This window comes from Ranitomeya imitator, chromosome 1, assembly GCF_032444005.1.
Source record: "Ranitomeya imitator isolate aRanImi1 chromosome 1, aRanImi1.pri, whole genome shotgun sequence".
Lineage (NCBI taxonomy): Eukaryota > Metazoa > Chordata > Amphibia > Anura > Dendrobatidae > Ranitomeya > Ranitomeya imitator.
Window position 1 is genome coordinate 8,502,013 of NC_091282.1, and position 21,221 is coordinate 8,523,233.

At 43.4% G+C, this 21,221-nt stretch overlaps 1 long non-coding RNA gene across 1 annotated transcript; it reads left to right on the plus strand.

The window, feature by feature from the left end:
* Positions 1–5,421: 5,421 nt before the first annotated feature.
* On the plus strand, positions 5,422–20,763 carry LOC138657570 (uncharacterized). Its single transcript, XR_011317064.1, has 3 exons — positions 5,422–5,578; positions 6,530–6,753; positions 20,705–20,763. It is a non-coding gene; the product is annotated as an uncharacterized lncRNA (long non-coding RNA).
* Positions 20,764–21,221: the final 458 nt, after the last annotated feature.

Consider the following 21,221-nt stretch of genomic DNA (forward strand, 5'->3'; position numbering starts at 1 on the left):
GGATCATTGGTAAATCGTTTAGTGTAACGGTACCTTAAGTCTAACCACCATGCTCTATCTGCACCATCTATGCAGCTGCATTTTTTGGGTTCGGTATGTATGCTGTATGATGTGAATGGGAGGTACCGGCACCTGTGCTTTGACACTGTACATGCACCATTCTTTTACCAGCACGTTTATTTTCATCTTTGGGCTTTTTACTGCGTACGCAGGCGCTGTGTTCTTGCTGCGCTGCATTATCTCTGACCCCATTGCGCCTGTGCGCGATCTGTCTTCACACATGCGCCATGTGGCTTGCACCTTCTGCGCATGCATGTGTTCGCAGCATATTTCTGCTGCTTTGTTTCAGTCTGGAGCAGGGCAAAGATGGCTGCATCCCTACATCTCTCTGTGCACCCACCTGATTGGTATCAGCCTTTTGAACAGGTGCTCGCCCTCTAAAAATCACTGAGTACGTATATATAGACTTGCTGGGAATCCAGCACAGTATGCCATTTCTCCCTGAGGAAGCCGCCTGGTTTGCGGCGATACGCGTGGGATCCTGTACTGCACCTGGGTTTCCCCCCTCTGCTCATGCTGGCTCCATCTCCAATATGTGGACTCCTGGTATCTGGGCATATTTATCCTTAGATTCGGGCATTTTTTTTTCTGCCGTCTCCATCTGCTTTCCCATCATTCATTGTGCATTGCATTTTTCCTTGCAAGGATGTTATTTAACATCTTTTTGCACCCATACGGTACTGTGACATCGGTTTATATATTTTCCATCTGCACATTGTGTCTGGATATATGCACATTGAGACCTGTATGGTTTATTACTTAGGAGCCAGTCTTTGTATTTTCCACATACTTTGCACGTTTGCATTTTTTGGGCATTATTTGCATATTGTTTTCTCTGTGAAAAATAAGAGGGGAAGGGGACTCTAGGTGCTAGTGCAGCGCCCCAGAGTCCTGGTCGTTGCAGTAATGTTGCTCTGCCACTAAGGGGAGTGATGTTACGTCTGATTGCACTAAAGGAGTTCACCTGACCAGGTATCACAGTCACATTACACTTCACACTCCGGCCAACAGGGGGAGCAAAAGGCACTATGTATTAGGCCACTCCTCACACTGGTAAAACTGGGGGTTGGATAGGAAGTTAGGCAGAAAGCAGCCTGGGAGAGATCCAGGGAGGACCTGTCAGGGGTGGGTTCCTCGCAGGTACCTAGCAGAAAGGACAGATCGTTACAGAGCCGCACCTGCACTACCTTGCGGCGGCATCCTAAGGAAGGACACGAAGCAAAGTATTTTGTGGAGAAGTGAGAAACGAAATCGCAGCACAAGGAGATAAACCAGTAGGAGTCATGCCCCGAGATCGGCAACATCCTACTGAGGCGCGTAGCCGGAACGCCGAGGAATTAACAGACTTCAAGCATTACTTCAAACAGCGGCAGGACAGTTGATTATAGGTTGGCTGTCTACCTTAGATCACCTAAGAAGACATAGGGGGCAAGCGTGGAAAGGGGCATCTCTAGGGTCCCAGAATAACGAGAGAGAGAGAGAGAGAGAGAGAGAGACACAGACAAAGAACAGATACGGCAGTTATGAGGACTATCCCCTGGTGCTCAGCAGGGTAGGACTACAACACACAGGCGCTAGTGATAGGCACTGATTTCCACCTGCAAAGGGAACTCTGGATGTGCCTTCGGACCAGCCGGAGCCAGCCAGCCCAGTTAGCAGTGCTCTGGATTGTGGATCCCGAAACCTTCAGTAAAAAGGTAAAGAGACTGCAACCCTGCGTCCTCGTTATTAACCGCGCCTTACATCATCACCCCCTACACTACTGGGAAGCCCTGGGGACACTTCACCTGTGGGAAGTCACACCATCTAGCTGCCATAACATCACCCCAGTGGACCCCTATGCAGCGTCAGTCACCCTGACCGAATACCACAGGTGGCGTCACAAACCCTTGACAAACTTTCGTTACCTTTCATTGGACGCCCCTTAGCAGGGTCACGGACCGGGTCTAGCCACCGTGACAACCCCAGGACCGAGACAGAGGACCGGTACCGAATACCCCGCGGCCATGCGTCTGGGGGCGCTCCACTAGTCATCATTGCCCCTATACTAGGGTATGGTTTCTTGTATAGGTATCTGTTTGTATTTTAGTGTTTTTAACTGTTTGTGCTGTGTATTCCTACCAATAAAGCTTTTTTGACTTTTATATAATCTGAGGTGTTCCCAATATATGGGCATGATCCTTTTTTCTATGTTTTCAGATTGTGGTACCCATAACGCATAGGACAGATACCATCTGATACAATCAAGCAGACGACATTACATCACGGGTGAATCTCCCTGGGAACTTTACATCTCCCTGGAAAAGAAATCAGGACTCATGATTATGAGAGGTAATTAGGCTGGAAAACTGCCCTTCAGCTGCACGGTGTCACTTCAGCAGAACGTCAGAAAGCAACATATTACCTGGGGATGTAGAGACCCAACTTATTTCACGATAGACCAGACTTCTTCACTTGTTCAGGATTCTTTCAAATTTTTCTTATAAGTGCTCCATGAACATTTACTTACCGTAGAATATCTTCAAAAAGAAATTCCTGAACTGAACACGAAGATCGATACCATACAGCAACAATCGACAAACACTCTTTCAACTGAGAACATTAGCAAAAACTGATGATGATTTGGGGACGTTCAGACTCCATTACAAAGGAAAAATAAAATTCTTTCTAGACACAACACTACCAATGCAATTCAGTATATAGATGGAGACTCATTTCCAGAGAAGGAAAAGATTCTACAGATGTGGCAACTCCGCTTCTACCAGCTCAGAGCGACTGTCTCATCAACCCCTGCTCCCTCTTGTTTTTCAGAGCAAAGATGAGAGGTTGATCCAAAAGGCCGATGATGGGCAGCAGAAAACGCTCCTGACGAGACCTCCATGGACCTGCTCTCAGGTATAAATTGAATTTATGGTCTAATGTCATCCTGTTTTCTTTCCCTGCCGGAATTCTCCATCTTACCAGAGGGTTTCTCTTTTGCCCAACACCCTCATTTATCAAATTACAACCCGATGAGGATTTACACGGTTTCCATCATACATTGTGACCTTCATTAAAGAGAACAGTAGTCAATATCCTCCATTACTCCTGGGGCTTTGTTTATGTTACTCATTCACAATTTATGTTGAAACAATCTAATTCTGTTCCTGGTAAATTTACACCCCCACCCTCGGATATATGCAAGGGTCGGCCAGTAACGTAGTCATGGCCGAGGACACCTGGGTTTCTGTGTCTTGGCCTCCCCTCACAGGAAAGTCACCACCATTTGTACCTGTGTATTTTCAGGTCTGGCATCTTCTGGATCTTCCTTATGCTGCGGGAGACCATCTAGGCAGATTTCCATTAATTGAGACAGTCCATATCATCTTCAACAAGAACATGCTTACTGGGTTCTTTGCACAGCACATCCAAAGTCTTCACAGCTTTTACAGCAGGCTTCTTAAAACAAATGTTTGTTTCCTTTCCCTGCACTTCTCCCATGGTCACATAGCATGGACTCAGGTCAGACAGTCTTTGACGGTTCCTCTGCATCCTTATTGCACGTCTTTACTACGGATATGCATCCCTCGGTCTGTTTCGCTCGAGAGACAATCATATCATTAGTTCCCAAAGTTATCAGAAACCACTGGGAGAGCGATCTGCCCTTCTGTACTGTTCCCTGCACCACATCTTTACTGTCGAAACTCACTGCATCTGTAGGTTCCTCCAGTCGTTTCGCACCAGCCTTGAGAGTATCTACCCAAGTGATGAGTTGCCACATTATGAAACCGCTATTGGCCCCCCCAACTGTACTGGCCCGCTGCTGTACTGTTCTGATGCTGTGCGTGACAGGGCTTGACTTTCTTTAACAATTTGTGTCTGCTGTAGTGTCCTGGGCCCAAAGCCCATGTGGACTGTTCGGGCATCCCTCGCCCTCTGGCCTATCCTAACACTTACACCGACTTGCCATACAGCAGCCCCTCCTATTAACCATCTACTTACACTATCTAAGAGCTGTGTGCACTAAAATGCCCCCCATCTAGGGGCCAATCCTGCAAACTGCACTTTCCCTAACTTTATACATAGCAGCACAAAAATATGCATTACACATATAACCTTTAAAGTAATAAACAGAATAACGTAGCAGTACCTATGTGACACAATGGTAATACACATGATAGTGTAGCAGTACCAGTAAAATACGAGAAAGAGGTAGAAGATAACATCTTCCATTTCTCTAGACACACATTATGGAAATGTATATTTTAGTCCACCTATACACCAATCCAAAAGGATCCTACACAATTTGGCCGATTCCTATAAGCAAAAAGGCATTAGACACCAAACTCAGCGAGTACCTTATTAATAACCTTCCTGTTCTACACATTACCAAAAATCCATAAGAATCTCACTCAACCACCTGGATGTCCATTACTGGCCTCAACTAGTTCTACTGCATCACCATTGGCTTTTGTCTTAGAGACATTTTACCCCTTTCCTGCTACATATACCATCAAATTTAAAAAAAAAAGAGATACGACATTTTCTGACTTGTCTAAAAGAACTAATTCCGATAATTACCACAAGTATACTATGTGGAACAGCCGGAGTGGAGACACGTTTTTTGAAACAGCAGGAGTGGACAATTCGGATTTTGATATATTTACCAGAAAACTAATGGACACACATAAATCCATTACCAAGGTTTGGTGGAATGTGCGGTGTTGGGAATAATATTTAAAACTATCCATCTTCCCTCGGGGACTGAGTGCAAATTTTCCCGGCTTGGGAAGTTACTCCAGCTTTCTAAAGTACATGGGAAGCTGGGCTTGCACAGTGTTCCAGGATCATTATTAACCTCTTATTACAGCACGACAATGAATTATTGTCGACTCTATAATTAAAAATCTGGAGGCACAATTGGTGAGTTATGATCCTACAACACAAGTACAGCCCTTTCAGTCAAAACTCAAGGACACTATCACTAAATTTGAACAAGAAATTACGGAGGGTTAAAGGAAAAAACTTCAACGTAACAAAAAGGATTATGAGAAAGGAATGACCTTTAAATGGAAACATTCTGGTAACAGGAGGCTTTCACCGGCCTCAAATTTTGTTAGCACTAGTGCACAAGCAGAACACAGCTTGAGTGATTTTTTTAGCGTCGGATACAAGCAACACAGAGGACAAGGCGTGGAAGCGAAAAACGAAACACCAGGCAACAACGCCAATACTCGACACAGGGACAGAGAAGGGGTGGCAGACGTCAAAAGTAGGAGACAATCAACTGCAGATCATTAATCTACGTATACACTCACAGAAGCGGAAAGGTCAGTGCTTCAAAGGGGTCTTACTATTTCCCCCATGCTCACAACAGATAAAGTTACCATTATCAAGGATCTGTACCTTTTTTGCAGAAAAATAATTTTAAGAGCTCTTCATCACAAACCTGAACTTCTACCAGATTCGTCAGACACCGTGGATAGGTGTGCGTTTTCTGATCTCCTGGACCTCCTCAATGAAAATGATACTTCTACAGGTAGGATGAAATTTCCTTATAGATCGCCCTCTACCACAACTCCTCCCCTGTCACTAGTACCCTCAGTTAAAACCTTTTTCAAGGTGTTCAAATCAGGGATACAAAAACTGTCCCCGAGTCAATATAAAGACCAAAATTTATCTATAAAGGGACAGAAAGACCCTGACTGGCTTAACGGCCAACAAGGATTTTCTAATAAAAGAAGCGGACAAGGGGGTCAATGTGGTCCTGTGGCCAACTGACATGTATCTTAGGGAGGTGCAAAAACAATTGGAGACTCCAGAAATTTTGTCAAATTACCATCTGATCCCACACTTATTTTAATAGGAAATTGGAACGACTATTAGATGTGGCATTAGCTGAGGGGATAATTCAGAAACAAGAGAAGGACTATATTTTCGTTAAGAAACCAGTGGTCCCCACTTTTTACCTTGTACCAAAAGTACATAAAGACTTAATTTGCCCTCTGGGTAGACCCATAGTGTTGTGCATCGGAGGTCTCAGCGAGAGGGCCTGCTTTTACATAGATTGGTGCAAAATTTGTCATCTTATATAAGAGATTCCGCACAGTTAATTGAAAAATTGGGAGGTATTCAGCTTCCAGAACAGGCCCTACTGGTGACAGCTGATGTATCATCATTGTACACCAGCATAGCACATGCAGATGGCTTAAAGGCGGTAGAATATTTTTTGAGACAAAAACAGTGTGGATCTTCCTTAGAATGCCTCTCTTGGGCCTTCTTAAATTGTGTTAATTATTGTTTTTGATTTCTCTTTTTACCGACAGGTGTCTGGCACCACGATGGGTGCCCCTGTGCTCCTTCATTCGCCAACCTATTCATGTATTCATGGGTTGGTGGGAGGAGACCAGCGTGTACCCGTCGCAGGCCTTCAGGGAACATGTTTTGCATTGGTTTAATTTTATTGACGATGTTTTCTTTATTTGGACAGGCTCAAGGGAAGGATGTGAGGAATATCTACAGATGTTGAACGATAATTCATTGAACATCCATCTAACTTACCAAATGTCCTTGTCTGCAGTTGAGTTCTTGGCCCTCAGGCTCTCTCGCCAGGATGACACCATCTGCACAGACCTTTTCCGCAAGAGTACGGCTGTCAATGGACTTCTAGACTTTAAAAGTTTTCATCCACATCATCTAAAGAGGAACCTACTGGTAGGTCAATTCTATAGAATTTGACAAAACTGCACTCAATCTAGTGATTTTAGTTTTCAGGCCAGCTCTCTCTCGAAACGTCTACAAGCCAGAGGATACCCAAGATCAATTGTTTCAGGTGCCTACCAATGCACCAAATCTATTCCGAGGGAGAACCTGCTTCAACCTACAATCAAGCGTCAGGATGATAGTTTATGATACATCACTACATATCATAACCATTGGAATTCTATTGCAGCCTTATTCCACCAGCAGAAAAATACGGGGGCCAAAAGGCCCAGTCAGCTCACCAACAGACCACAGGAGCACGTGAACCCGTCCTGACCCAGACGTAGCAACAGCTGAAGACGTAAGAAATGTGAAGATTGTTCCAGCTCCTTTTCGAATAAAAGTCCTTTATTGATCCATATCCTTAAAAAATCATCCCTGCACAAAAGGGAATGTGAACAAGCGACAGAAACCTGCTAATAGCAACGCATTTAGATCTAAAAGATCTTCATCATGGCTATCTACACAAATGCAGAGGAAGTATATATACAATGCTTTGACAAATCACAGTAAAAACTTCAGATCACCTGATCACAGGTCCTGAAAGCAATACAAACATACAAAAACCGTGTAATAACATTAAAAGAACAAAAGGAACGAAATTATGTACCATAAATTGTTAAAATGTTTATTTTATTTATTTGTTTAAGTCCCAAAGGCAATCTAGTTTGTAAATTATATATCCAGTACGCCTCCCTTGTGAGGAAGCGTCTCTTAATATCTCCTCCACAGACAGACTTTATTAGCTCAATCCCCTGAATGGACATCGCAGAGATGTTACCATAATGGTACGTTGCAAAATGTTTTGAAACCATGGAAATATTTATATTAATGGCATTAAAATTTGTAATATCCCTCAGGTGTTCCGATATCCTCGTTTTTAATTTTCTGGTTGTACACCCAACATATGCAGCCTTACATTCCCTACACCCAATTTTATACACTACATTCTCAGAGTGACAGTTGATAAATTCTTTTATGTTAAACTCCCTTGTATTATCATAATTAGTAAAAGTTTTGCCAGTCAGGCTGTGAGCACAAGTGGTGCAAGACGTAGTGCCGCACTTATAGAATCCCTTGCAATCCAGCCAGGTTTGGGATCTCGGTCTGGATAGAAACAATCCTGGTGAAATTATATTACCAATTGTGGTAGCTCTACGTGAAACAATATTAATTCCCTTGCTTAAAATTTTAGTATTTTCCTCGTCTTCCAATAGTATAGGGAAACGCCTATGAATAAGACTTAATATCTGAAAATTGGGGGCTAAATTGAAGGTTATTCTTTTCTTTTGTCTATTAATTTTGTTCTTATTTTTCTGTTTTAATAAATCAGCCATCTCTTTTTTGTCCACTATTTTGCGAGCCCTATCAAGGCACCACTTGGGATATTTACATCTTATTAATTTATTTTCAAGTTCATCAAATTCTTTAATCCTATCCTCCTCCTTGAAGCAATTTCTTTTAAGTCTTGTAAATTCCCCAATTGGTATAGACTTTATTGAATGCGTAGGATGGCTGCTTTTAGCGTGCAGCACTGTGTTGCCGCTAATTGGTTTAACAAATTTTCTACTATTCATTATTTCCCAACTAATCCCACTTAAAAATCAGATATCGTTTTTGGATTTGGAATTATCACATCTGAGAGTAAATCTGGTGTCAAGCTCATTATTATTGATATATTCCATAAACCTGGGTATGGCAGATACATCGTCGCCCCAAATAATAAGTCGTCGATGTATCTGCCATACCATACGAGATCTGTCAAGTGGGGATTGTCCACTGATTAAATGCATTTTTTATCCCAGAAAGACTGTTAAATTAGCAAGGGACGGGGAGTATCTCGTTCCATGGGCACTCCAGTTTTCTGTGCAAAGATAATATTTTTTCATTTGATAATGCTAGGTTTTAAAATAAAATAAAAAGTTACTTCCTCTGCATTTGTGTGTAGATAGCCATGATGAAGATCTTTTTGATCGAAACGCATTGCTATTAGCAGGTTTCTGTCACTTCTTCACATTCCCTTTTGTGCAGGGATGATTTTTAAGAATATGGATCAATAAAGGACTTTTAAATCGGAAAGGAGCTGGAACAATCTTCACATTTCTTACGTCTTCAGCTGTTGCTACGTCTGGGTCAGGACGGGATCACGTGCTCCTGTGGTCTGTTGGTGAGCTGACTGGGCCTTTTGGCCCCCATATTTTTCTATTGATATTTTGTTCATTTCTGACCAAGTCGTTGTCTCCCAACATCTTTCCCGCACTTCAATTGTTTTTATAAATGTGAACAATGCACTGCAAATTTGTTCCATTGTTTGCCCATTATGCTACAATCTATGGACAGATGGCTTAAAGCAGCCCAGGTGTTTGGCTGTGCTGACACCAGTGTTAATGTTGATACTAATCTGGTAACCTTATTGGTGGAAGCTGAGAGACTGGCTAAAATGGAATTGAGATTATGGTGGAATTATACTACACTACAGAATTATTTGGCGAAGGAGAGGATTCCCAAGGGTCTCAGAATTTAAAAAATACCCACAGTCATATAATAATGAATTTCAAAAAAGAGTGGAATTCGATCTTAACAAATTGTTCTTTGAACCTAATGAGATTGTTAATTAAATATAACGATTCCAAAATTGCTGAAGTGCAAAAAAAAAATAGAGGAAAATAACATCAGTCTTGATGAATTCAAACTTGTGTCAAGTTTTGAAACATCGCTTTCAAAATTGAAAGATAATGTTGCTGCACTAGAAACAGACATTATGGATGGTAAAAAAAAAGAAAATTTGAAAGACACGAAAGATTATGCCACTGACAAAGTATATGACTGGGGTTTCTGGAATAAACCCCATAGATAACCAAGATCAATTGTTAAAAATAAACCAGCTCGCAACAAATCAACCAACAGAGCACAGGTCGGCTTTTCGTCCTCAGACCCAGATTCTTCTGACAATTATGCCAGTTCATTGGATGTCTCCGTAGAAAGTAATACTAATGAAAATAGAAAGTCATTTTTCAAAAAACGCAAGAGAAGAGGTGGGAGGAAACATAAAAAAAAAAAAATCAACCATACATGGCTACACGCCAGAAGAAGAGACATCAGTAACTAAAGAATTTAGTGTTGTAAATCTTTCCTCGCAGATATTGACACAAGATCAATTAAATGTATTTGCGTTTGGTCTAAATTTTGTGCCTGATACAAATTTTAATTTTTTCATGACAATCTTGGACATTCACAAATTTCTCTGGAATTTGACTAAAAAAAACATTTTTTTGAAAGATGAAAATGAAAGGTGTACGGATGAAACCAATGTAACCATCAACGAATATGAAGAGCTGGACTTCAGGGACCAAGTAGCACTTGTATGCCTCCATGATTTATCTATGGAACGGGAAGAGCGGAGATCAAATAAATCTAAAACCTTCAAGTCAAAAAATCCTTATTTCTACCTCTATACAAACTAGGGTTGATAGTATGGACAGGTTTCAGGAGCTTATAGAAAAATATTTTTGGAAAATAAAGGATGAATTAAGTTCCAAACCTGAAAAAAACAAAACAACAATCTCACAACGAAACAAAGAAAGGCTTTACGTGATTTAAAAGAGATGAAAAATATTGTTTTTAAAAAAAGTGACAAAGGAGGTATGATAGTTGTCATGAATGCAGATGATTATAGAGACAATACAAGAAGTGCTAGCGGATACAGAGACTTGTGAAAAGTTAATGAAAAATCCTACTAAGGAATATAATGATGAAATAAGTAAAATAAATCGAAGAAGGTCTCACTCTGGGAGTATTATCTAAGAAACAAGCTGACTATCTTTTTGTCTCCTCTCCTGTATTACCCATATTGTACGGTTTACCGAAAGTGCACAAAGATGGACCACTGACCATGAGACCCATAGTCTCTGGTATGGGCTCTATGACGGAACATCTGTGCGAATGGGTGGATTCGTTTTGAAACCCATAGTAATGAGATCTCCAGGCCATATTAAAGACTCCCGTGAGGTTCCAAGAATTTTTTCTAAAAAGATATGGCATGACAGTTTTTCATGGTTATTTTGTGATGTTGTCTCCCTTTATACCTGCATCCCTCATGATTTAGCCATCAGGGCGTTACAGTTCCATCTTATCAATTCAAATTTATATTCACATGATTTAAATTGAATTTGCGTTACAAGTAACTTTCTTATCCCTGTGGCAGCCTTGCACTTTATTTCCTTATCTACCTCATCTGGGCAGCTCGCACCGGTAGTTATCCACATGTCCCATCCTTATTACCTATATATACTGTATGCACTTTTTATGATAATCTGTCATATAATAAAGTGTTACTTTTTATAGTTCCTATAGACTCCTGTTGTACTCCTTGGTTCAATGCTATTGTACGGAGTTGGTTCTTTTTGGTTTGGGGTGTTTCATGCACCATTGAGCGTTTTGATTTCTCCCCTGTGTTGATTTGAATATGGTTCCGGGGGCGTAGCTAGCCGCAGAAGAAGCAGGACGCACATTCTCTGAGCTCCTCCAACAACAGATTTAATCTGCACAATCTTCTCATCCAGAGACTCAATCCGCCTTATTTAAGCACTCAATAAACCTGCCTGCAGGCCCTGGACATCTATTTTGACCATATTGGCCAGATTAGTGAGTGAAGACACGAGGAAGGCCGGAGACCTATGTGCAGGCCTGGAGCCTGAGGCGTGAAGCCTGCAGCGACGCATGATCTCCTGTTCCTTCTTATCACGCGGACCCCTAAACAGAAGATCCCATACCACAAGCGACAGTGAAGCTTACACCCGCGCCCCAAGATACCTATAGGAGAATAACCCCCTGCATCGGCGTGAGCCATGGAGGAGCTGGAGCCGCGAGTAGAGCGATCTCCCGCCTGCTGCCTACTTCCGGCCCGGGAGACTCCCCTGCCCTGCTAGGAGGGTGAGTCATTGAGTGCCGGTCGGCGCTGATCGGTCCTCATTGCCCCCTGAGAGGCGGCCACAGCGGCTAGATCGTCAGACCGCTCCCCCAGCTGCCGCCAGACATAGCGGCCGTAAAGCGCGGTGCCTGGCGTGGAAACCCGGCATAGATAAGGACGCTCACTGCCGAAGAGCGGGGTGAGACCTCCCGACCGCCGACGAAGACAAGGGACACCGGGGGCCTGAGGCAGAGGAACGCCCTGGAATACCCAGCGGAGGAGCAGTGAGCGGGTCGGTGGGTAGTTGGCGACCCCGAGACGGCGACGACCGGACCCCCTTGGGAAACTCTGGTACTGACGCCGTCCGGAGCAGATTGGCTCATACGGCCGCCACCTGCAGCAGGCGCAGAGTCGCACGGCACTCGGCGGTGACCGGGACTTAGCCGGAGTACCAGCCTCGGATACCAGCCTCGGATACCGTCGGCAAAGGACCGGAGCCGGAGCTTGATGCCTACAGCGGCCTCCTGAAGCGAGGTAAGAAGTACCGGGCCCAGCACTCGGAAGCTCACAGCAGGGTCATAATCGCTGCAAAGCGGCTGTGGCTGACAACCCCGAGCTAGAGGGGACAATAGCTTACAGCCTGCACAGCGAACACCAACACCTGAACTACCCTGCAGTGCACCGGGGATCGTTGTAAAGGGGCTCAAGCCATATTATCCCCTACCCGCCGCACTCATATGACCCACATTCACATCGGCTCCAGCATTTATTAGCATTTATTAGCTGAAAGAGGAGCTCTCACCTCAGGGCACGGCTTGACAAGCATTGACCCCTGTATCGTACTCTCCCTCTATAGAGTCCTTAGTGTACCTAGGTACCTAATCTTATAAGCAGACTCCCTGAAACTAGTGTCCATTAGGCTACACAAAATTGAGAATTCAATACTTTTACCATTATAACCAAAACACCATAAAAACCACTGCGGGACAACCCCTGTGAAATTCTACAAGCAAAAGACCTGGCATAATCCTAAATGCAATTCTAAGGCCTTCTGCTTCCACCTAGTGCTCATTCACGAAATAACAGCTCTCTGACATCCAGATCTGTGAATACAGTAAATATCGGACTATCTATCTATACTGCAAGGACACAAACATTCCATTTGGTCACTTAAATCCCAACCCAAAACTTAATGCCCACTCCCCCCCCACTGAAGCAACTAGTCCCCCTAACAATAAAGTTAAATTTTTATCAGCGCAACTTCTATATCTAGACAACTGAAATGTCTAACTGATCTCCCCATCTCATAGGCTGAGGGAGAACTTTGACGCCAAACAATAAACGATAATCCGAAGCCTGATGTAAATAGCCATGGGGAAATCTGGGGTTAAAACAGTTCGAGGAACTTCATAAGCCTCTAAATCCATAACCCAAGCTGATGTGGATAAGTTTCTAAAAAAACATTCTGATCTCTCTGACACCATTACAACACCAAGACACAGACTTACAAACAGAAGATGACTCAGACTCAGACCTCGAAAGCGACTCCGATTTAGGAGGGAGTGTTAAAGATGGTCTGGTAACCCACTCATTCATCAAAAGAATACTATCTAAGGCGCTGGAGCCTATAGGGAAGGAGCTGGCGGAAATAAAACAAGATCTAGTACAACAGGGACATAGACTGGAAACAGTCGAAACTGCCCAAACATCATTGACACAACATACTTCCTTGCTGGTCTGCCTCAAAGAGCATGAGATGCAGATTCAAACAATCCACTCAACACTGGAAGACCACGAGAACCGTGAAAGGAGGAATAACATCCGCATCAAAGGCCTCCCAGAATCAGTTGCTCTCGACGCGTTACCTAAAGCTGCTGTGGAGATTTTCAGCAAACTCTTAGTGGATGGAGATCCTAAAGACATCGATCTTGTCAGGACACACAGAGCTCTCCGCCCAAAACCCAAACAGGGAGAACCTCCACGAGATGCAATATGCAGTTTCCTCGACTATAGGATGAAAGATCTTACTCTTCGCCGAGCACGAGAGACACAGGATATCATATATGAAGGCTCTCAAATCGGCCTATTTCAAGACCTCTCAGCTTTGACTCTGAAAAAGCGCAGAGCGCTGAAACCAGTCACCGAAGCATTGATACAGAAAGGATATCGCTTCCGCTGGCTATTCCCTTTCGGAATCTTCGTTACCGCAGAAGATAAAAGAATTCAAGCCCGGACATCAGCAGACATCAGAGAGCTATGCAAGACCTTAAATATTAACTTGGACTCTTATCCAGACCTAGAAACGTTCCACACAGCATCACAGCTACAACCACTTCCAGCTCCAACCCCATGGCATCTCGCAGGGACTCCCAAGTCACAAAGATTAAAAAGAAAGTCAACAAAGACACCACCTCCAAAAGGAGATCCCGAGATAACCTGAACTCAGATCCCGTCTACAGTGATGGTTCATCGTATATTGAGATTTAAACCAGCATTGGTTCAAAATGGCTAATCATTGATCCTACACCTCTTTCCCCAAAGTCTCCCTTACCCTCTCCCCATTTTTACCCTTTCCCCTCTCCCCCCTACCCCACCCCCATCTCCCACTCCCCCCCTTACCTTCTTTTCCCCATACCATACCCCACCCCAACCTTCAAATTTATCTTATTCCTAGGCTTTGGAAAAATGTTATGAATCTCCCTCAAAGAAAGCCTACGAGTTCAGTCATGACAACTGACTATGTTCACCAAAGTTAATTTTTTTCATTAATATGTTGCATATTAACTATGCTTTGTTTCTTGTCTCTTCTATTTCTTTGCTCTTTCTACTTCCTTACCCCTCCCTCTCCAACCACCACCTTAATAGCAGCACCTTGCCACCTTGGAAACGTCAGATGAAGACCTCTCGGCGACTCTCTACCGTCCACTACACAAATGGCAGTACAGGATAAGGTATTTACCATTGCTTCATTTAACGCAAACAGCCTAAACTCACCGTCCAATTGACGTCACACACTAGACTTCCTCAAGAAACAAAAGGCAGACATCCTCTTCATCCAGGAAACACATTTTAAGCCTGATAAATTACCCAACTTCGAACGCAATCACTATGACACATGGTTCCATGCCACCACTCCACAAGTAGGATCTAGAGGGACATCTATTGCAATAGCAAAGGGAATTCCTTTCCAACCCCACGCCATCCTTACGGATCCTAATGGCAGATTCATAATGGTCAGAGCCTTATTAGCGGGGAACCTGGTTACCCTATGCAGCGCATATGCGCCTAATAAAAAACACCTAAAATGGCTACTATCGTTGCTCAGGAAAATAGAGGATTTCAGGGAAGGTTCCCTCATATTAGGGGGGGGAATTAAATATCGCCCTAGAACCCTTGATAGACACATCCACCAAACAAAGTAATATTTCTGCAAGAGATCTAATAAGGATCAAAACAAAACTCGGATCAATGCAAATGCTAGACATATGGAGGCAATTACACCCTACCGAGCTTGACTTTACCTATTACTCCCATCCCCACAGATCTTACCACAGACTCGATTATATCTTCGTACCCAGACAATTACTGCCAAATGTAATAAGCTCAACAATCCTCCCTAATGTTCACTCAGACCACTCCATAGTGTTACTTCAAACGAAGCTTCTCAGACCCATGTCAATTAATAGATCTTGGCAACTGAGCGAAGCCATATTAAACTCCCCAGAGGTTGTTGGACGTGTTACAAAAAAACGTAACCAATATTTTGAACAAAACGATACTGATGAGTTCTCGATCCCAACTCTTTGGGAAGCGCATAAGTCGGTAATTAGAGGAGAACTGATCTCTATCTCCTCATACCTCAACAAACAAAGACAACAAGAGTTGAGAGACTTATATGCCGAGATATTAAAATTAGAAACACAACAAAAAACAACTGGAGCAACATACCCTAGATGAACTTACAAAAAAAAGACAAAGATTGAAAGAAATTTTGAACTTAAACTCTGCTAAATGGTTCACCTCTTGGCGAAACAAAATGTTCGTACATGGCGATAGAGCTTCTAAGTTAATGATAACCAGACTAAAACGACACCAAACATGCACATATATCCACACCATCAAATCTTCAAATGGTCAGCGTACCCAAAACTATAAACAAATCGAAACTGAATTCCTCAATTATTATAAAAAGCTTTACAACCTACGCCCAAAAGAGAATGATAATGACAAATCCAAAAGGTTACTATTAAAACCTTTCTGTCACGACTAAACCTCCCCCAGCTGACAACCTCCCAGCAACACTTCCTGACCAGGCCATTCCAGCTGGACGAGCACCGGTCCGCCCTGTCGGAGAGCCCTTCTGGGAAAGCCCCTGGCCCCGACGGTTTGCCCATAGTATACTACAAGTCCTTTCCCCAAGTATTACTACCACGCCTATTAAACATGTGTAACTCAGTTTTGAACGGTGAACAATTCCCTACGCAGGCCTTAGAAGCCAAGATTTCACTAATATACAAGGAAGGCAAGGACCCAGAGCAATGCAGTAGCTATAGGCCAATCTCGTTATTAAACATGGACCTGAAGCTATTTGCAAGTATGATAGCTCGCAGAATAGCAGGATCTTTGCCTTCACTGATTTCTTTAAACCAAACAGGCTTTGTTATGGGAAAGATAATGCTCATAAAATATTGCACCTTATGCATCATGCTAGAGAATGGAAACTACCTTTAGTTCTACTAGGAACTGATGCAGAGAAAGCCTTAGACAGGGTGGACTGGACTTATCTAGGAGAGACTTTGGCCTGCTTTGGATTCCCTCACCAACTAACTTCCTCAATAATGAGTATGTATCGAGAACCCAAGGCACGCATTAGAATAAATGGCTCCCTGACAGACACATTTACTATCTCAAATGGCACTCGCCAAGGTTGGCCCCTGTCGCCGATACTCTGTGTTAGCGATGGAACCCCTACTATGTGCTATTCAGCAAAGCCCTGAAATTGAGGGCATCAGGATAGGGAAAACACACTACAAAACGGCGGCCCTTGCGGACGACCTTCTTGTCCTGATGACTAGACCACTCAAAAGCTTCCCAGCTTTGATGTCTTTATAGGAGGAATATAGTACCTTAGCGAACTTTAAGGTTAATCTTTCTAAATCAGAAGCCCTAGATCTTAACATACCTACTCACACCCTTGCTAAATTGAAAAAAATTATATCCCTACACCTGGCCCAAACAATACATCACATACTTTGGAATTAAGATACCCAGAAACCACAAAGACCTATTTAAACTTAATTATGACCCGCTAATTGACAAAGCTAAGTCTACCATGCAATCCTGGAGAGACCAATACCCATCATGGTCAGGGAGAAAAAAATATACTAAAAAGTTTAATACTTCCCAAGTTTGTCTACCCGTTTCAAATGCTACCTATACATGTCCCTGACTCTTACCTGGCTAAGGTGAATTCATTGTTCCTCAAGTGCATTTGGAAAAATAACAGACCAAGAATAACCTACCGCACGCTAGTATTGGCTAAATCCAATGGCGGAATGGGCGCCCCAGATGCCAGGAAATATTACCACGCTGCAATATTGGCACGCTCAGTGGATCTAATACGCGGCACACGAAGTAAACAGTGGCCTACGATAGAGAATGAGCTCTCACCTCAGCCTATCAGATCGCTCCTGATGACTTATGTCAAGAAGCGACCTCCCCCCTCACAATCTAATCAACTCACACAAAGACTCATCAGGATCTGGACGAAAGTATGTGTGGCACCCCTAGGGGTATTTGCCACAAAAATAGTTACTGACACTAAATACAAATATTAAAAAAGCAAGACTGCACTACCACCTCCGGCCAGAAGGGGGAGCTCCAGAGACTCCCCTTGATCCATTCTGGTCTGAGTAAAGAACTGGCAGTTGGGCTAAGGAGCTGAAAGTGAGAGGTCATACAGTTGAATCTCTAACAGCCCTGTGACTGTTTTCCAGGCCTAAATCACCGGCCTGAGGAGAAGAGGGACAGAGAAAAAGGACATTGTGAGAACCGGGTAGCATTAATCACTACCCAGAACAGGCGCAAAGACGGATACCGGATCCGCGGCTGTATTCATTATATATAATACAGCAACCGGAAAAACGTGAGGTGATATCAGCTTCACTAGGGCCGGACGCAGCAACAGACACAGAGTTCAGCGGTACTCCCGGAGGGGGTAAGCCGATAAAAGGACTCGGGTTGCCCGTCGAACCAGGGCCCGGAGGGGACAGATTGGGCCGGCAGCCAGTTCACATACAGCAGCAGGGCCACACAGAAACTGCGTACAATAAGAGGCGAAGACCCCGGCAGGGTCAAAGTAACTCAGAGTTCCCATACAGACTCCGGTGACAGGACTGGATTGTAAATCCCTTTATGTTGAAGTAAACTGGCTAAACGTTTCAGTGCCTCAGTCTTTCATTTGGACAATAGCCAGCTATCCAGGATCATCACCGCTGGGAGAACCTGCTGCTGATCAAGTAAGTGCCTGTTCCCTCACGATACCCCTTACACTGTGCATTGCCTGAGGCCACAGCACCGGGTCAAGCCACCCGTGACATCCCCCCTCAAGAGACAGACCCAATTGGTCCGGTGCTGGGTACCCCGGTCTCCTGGGCGTCACATATGTAACATGCTAATACCCCCTTCATCACCACTACTCAAACTTTCAGATGTCCTAACCCACACAATCAAAACTGACAAAGTACATGGCAGCCAGAAAGGCCCAGACACACCCATAGACCAACTTTTTGAGGAGGGAGTGCTTCTGCCCCTTCCTGAAATTAGAAAACTAATGGGTCTACCAAATTTTAATTTCATTCAATACTCTGCCCTCAAGGAATCTTTGAAAATAATGCAATACAATCCCGACACCACCCGAAATCTCACAACATTCGAAACCCAATGTGCTAGAGTATCCAAACCTCCGAAAACGTTATCCACCCTTTACCAAACTCTCCTGACTGAAGACCATTGCCTAAAAAGAGCGTATATAACAAGATGGGAAAAAGATTTGGGATATACCTTTAATAAAAACCAGGTCCAACATATCTACAATAATTCGCATGGCCCCACGTGCTGTGTGAAAACGCAGGAAAATTCTTTTAAAATAGTATCCAGGTGGTACACTTCACAAACCCAAATACGAATCTGGAAACCCGACGCCTCTACCTCAATGTTGGAGATGTAAAAAAGGAACAGGTGACTATTTTCACCTATGGAGGACCTGCCCCACCCTACAACAATTTTGGTCTCTTGTGGAGACGACTATCATGGATATCGTAGGTAAAAAATTGAAGCCGACACCAGAGTCTGTTCTCTTAAACCTACCCACTTGGCCCAATCTACCTCGTCGCTCCTCTCACTTAGCTTACAACATCATAGCGGCTGCTAAGCTACTAGTACCAACACACTGGAAATCAACAAAAATATCCACACTCCCGCAATTATTGTCCAAAATTGACCAACTTTACAGAATAGCTGACTTAGCAGCCTCCGTGAACCATACGACTCCAACATTCAAAGAAATATGGCACCCTTGCATCCTCTATAGATTTAACAATCATCTGATGTCCGAAGATTCACCTTAAACAAAACCGACTATAGAACAAGGTGCTAACCCCCCCTCCCCCATCTCTACCCTTGAATTCTGATCCCTCCTTTTCTACCTTCTGTCCTTCTCTGATATCCTTCTCTGTTAATTGTATGTTTTTTCTCTATCTATTGACGTCCAGCATCAATGGACTGTTCATAATTAACGTTTGATTGCAGGAATACCTTCCTACCTACAAGTTTAAAACAGGATTTATATATCCTCCGGTTGACAACTACACTTCATTTATATATTACAAATGCCCTGCGCACACATAATCCGAGTTCCTCCAAAGCTCTATGTTTGCCCTTGGAGCTCATACTCGGAGTTTATCTAACGTTGATCTATTAACTCTTACCTTTCTCTGTATTTTACTCAGGTTTGTTTTTCTGTTCTTTAATGAAAATCATTAAAAAGAACATTGCAAAGAAAGATTTGTATATGGTTCCTGGTTCCGTTGCCATTATATTTTCTGTGTTTATCACAGTTTTTTTCATGTCCACTATGGATTTCAGGGCGCGTGACTACATGGTGCGCCCAAATTAACAACACATTTAAGGATGGTTTTAATGGGGGCATGGATGGGCTGGGTGGTGATCTACAGGAGACCATCTCACACTAAGGACTTGCTAAGAAAAAGGACGAGGGTATGGTGGAACCATGCGTTCTTGGAAAAATATTTAGAGGGAGGACATATCCCTCGTGGACTTAGAATTCAAGTCTTTCCCTCCTTCCCTATTTTGGATGAGGAATTTAAGAACAAGTGGGAGGAGTTATCCAATACCTGCTCTCAAGGTTTTATGATGCTATTAAAGGGTCTGGACCTACATACACTGGGGACAATTGAGACTGAAATTGAAGCAGTCCAAACATTCCTTAGAAAAGATATGTCTGCTGATGCGCTAAAAAAGCTTAATGATGATATAGATGTTGAACTTCAGAAATAGGTCAATGAGATACAAAGTACTAAGGCCCGAAAGTTTAAGCGGGATGTCCATGATAAACAGACTTCCAGTGTATATAGGTGGCGTGGTGTGGGGGACCGATCACGCCCCCGATTTAGAAACTTCTCTAGATCTGGTGGATATAGATCTTGATCTTGAACTAATGCCCCTTCTGATGAAAATAACTCTGCACACACTGACATGGCCAGTGAACAATCTGGATCTAAGTTCTCTACTAAAAAGATTTTCACAAGACAGATATCCAAGGCAAAAAGGTGTGGCAGGAAGACAAAGGGGTACAGATAATCATGGTGGATTACAGGTACTAAATCTATCAGACCGGTCTTTTTCTGAGGCTCAGATTGATGTTCTGGGCAGGGGCTTGACGTTCTCTCCCACTAACTCTTGATTTCTTTCTAGCCATGAAAGACATCCACTCGTTCTCCAGAAAATTAGTCTTGAAAAAGTTACATCACAAGAATCACTCTCCCCAGGATCCTATGACAGACAGAGGGAGGCTTTACAGGCCTTGGAAGATTTGTTGGGCGAACAAACCACAAGTCCCCAAGGTAGGTTTCCATCTACCATCAGGCCCAGATCATAGAGGTTCCCCCCCCTTGTCTCTGTACCCAGCAATTGAAATATTTACTAGATTGGTTGCTGAGGACTTCAAGAAACTTTCCTCAAGACGTAGACATGACAACCTGACCAACAGACAAAGACAAGCTATTAGGGAGTTACAGTCCCTTAAAGATGTTCTATTTAAACCAGCTGACAAGGGGGGGAAACATCGTGATCTGGCCATGCGATAAATATGAAAAGGAGGCATTCCGACAGTTGAGGGATGCCACTACATATACTAAAATTTCTTACAATCCCATGTCCTCCTTCTCATCTCAGTTACAGGTTATCCTGGGTAGGGCTTTGGATGAGGGCA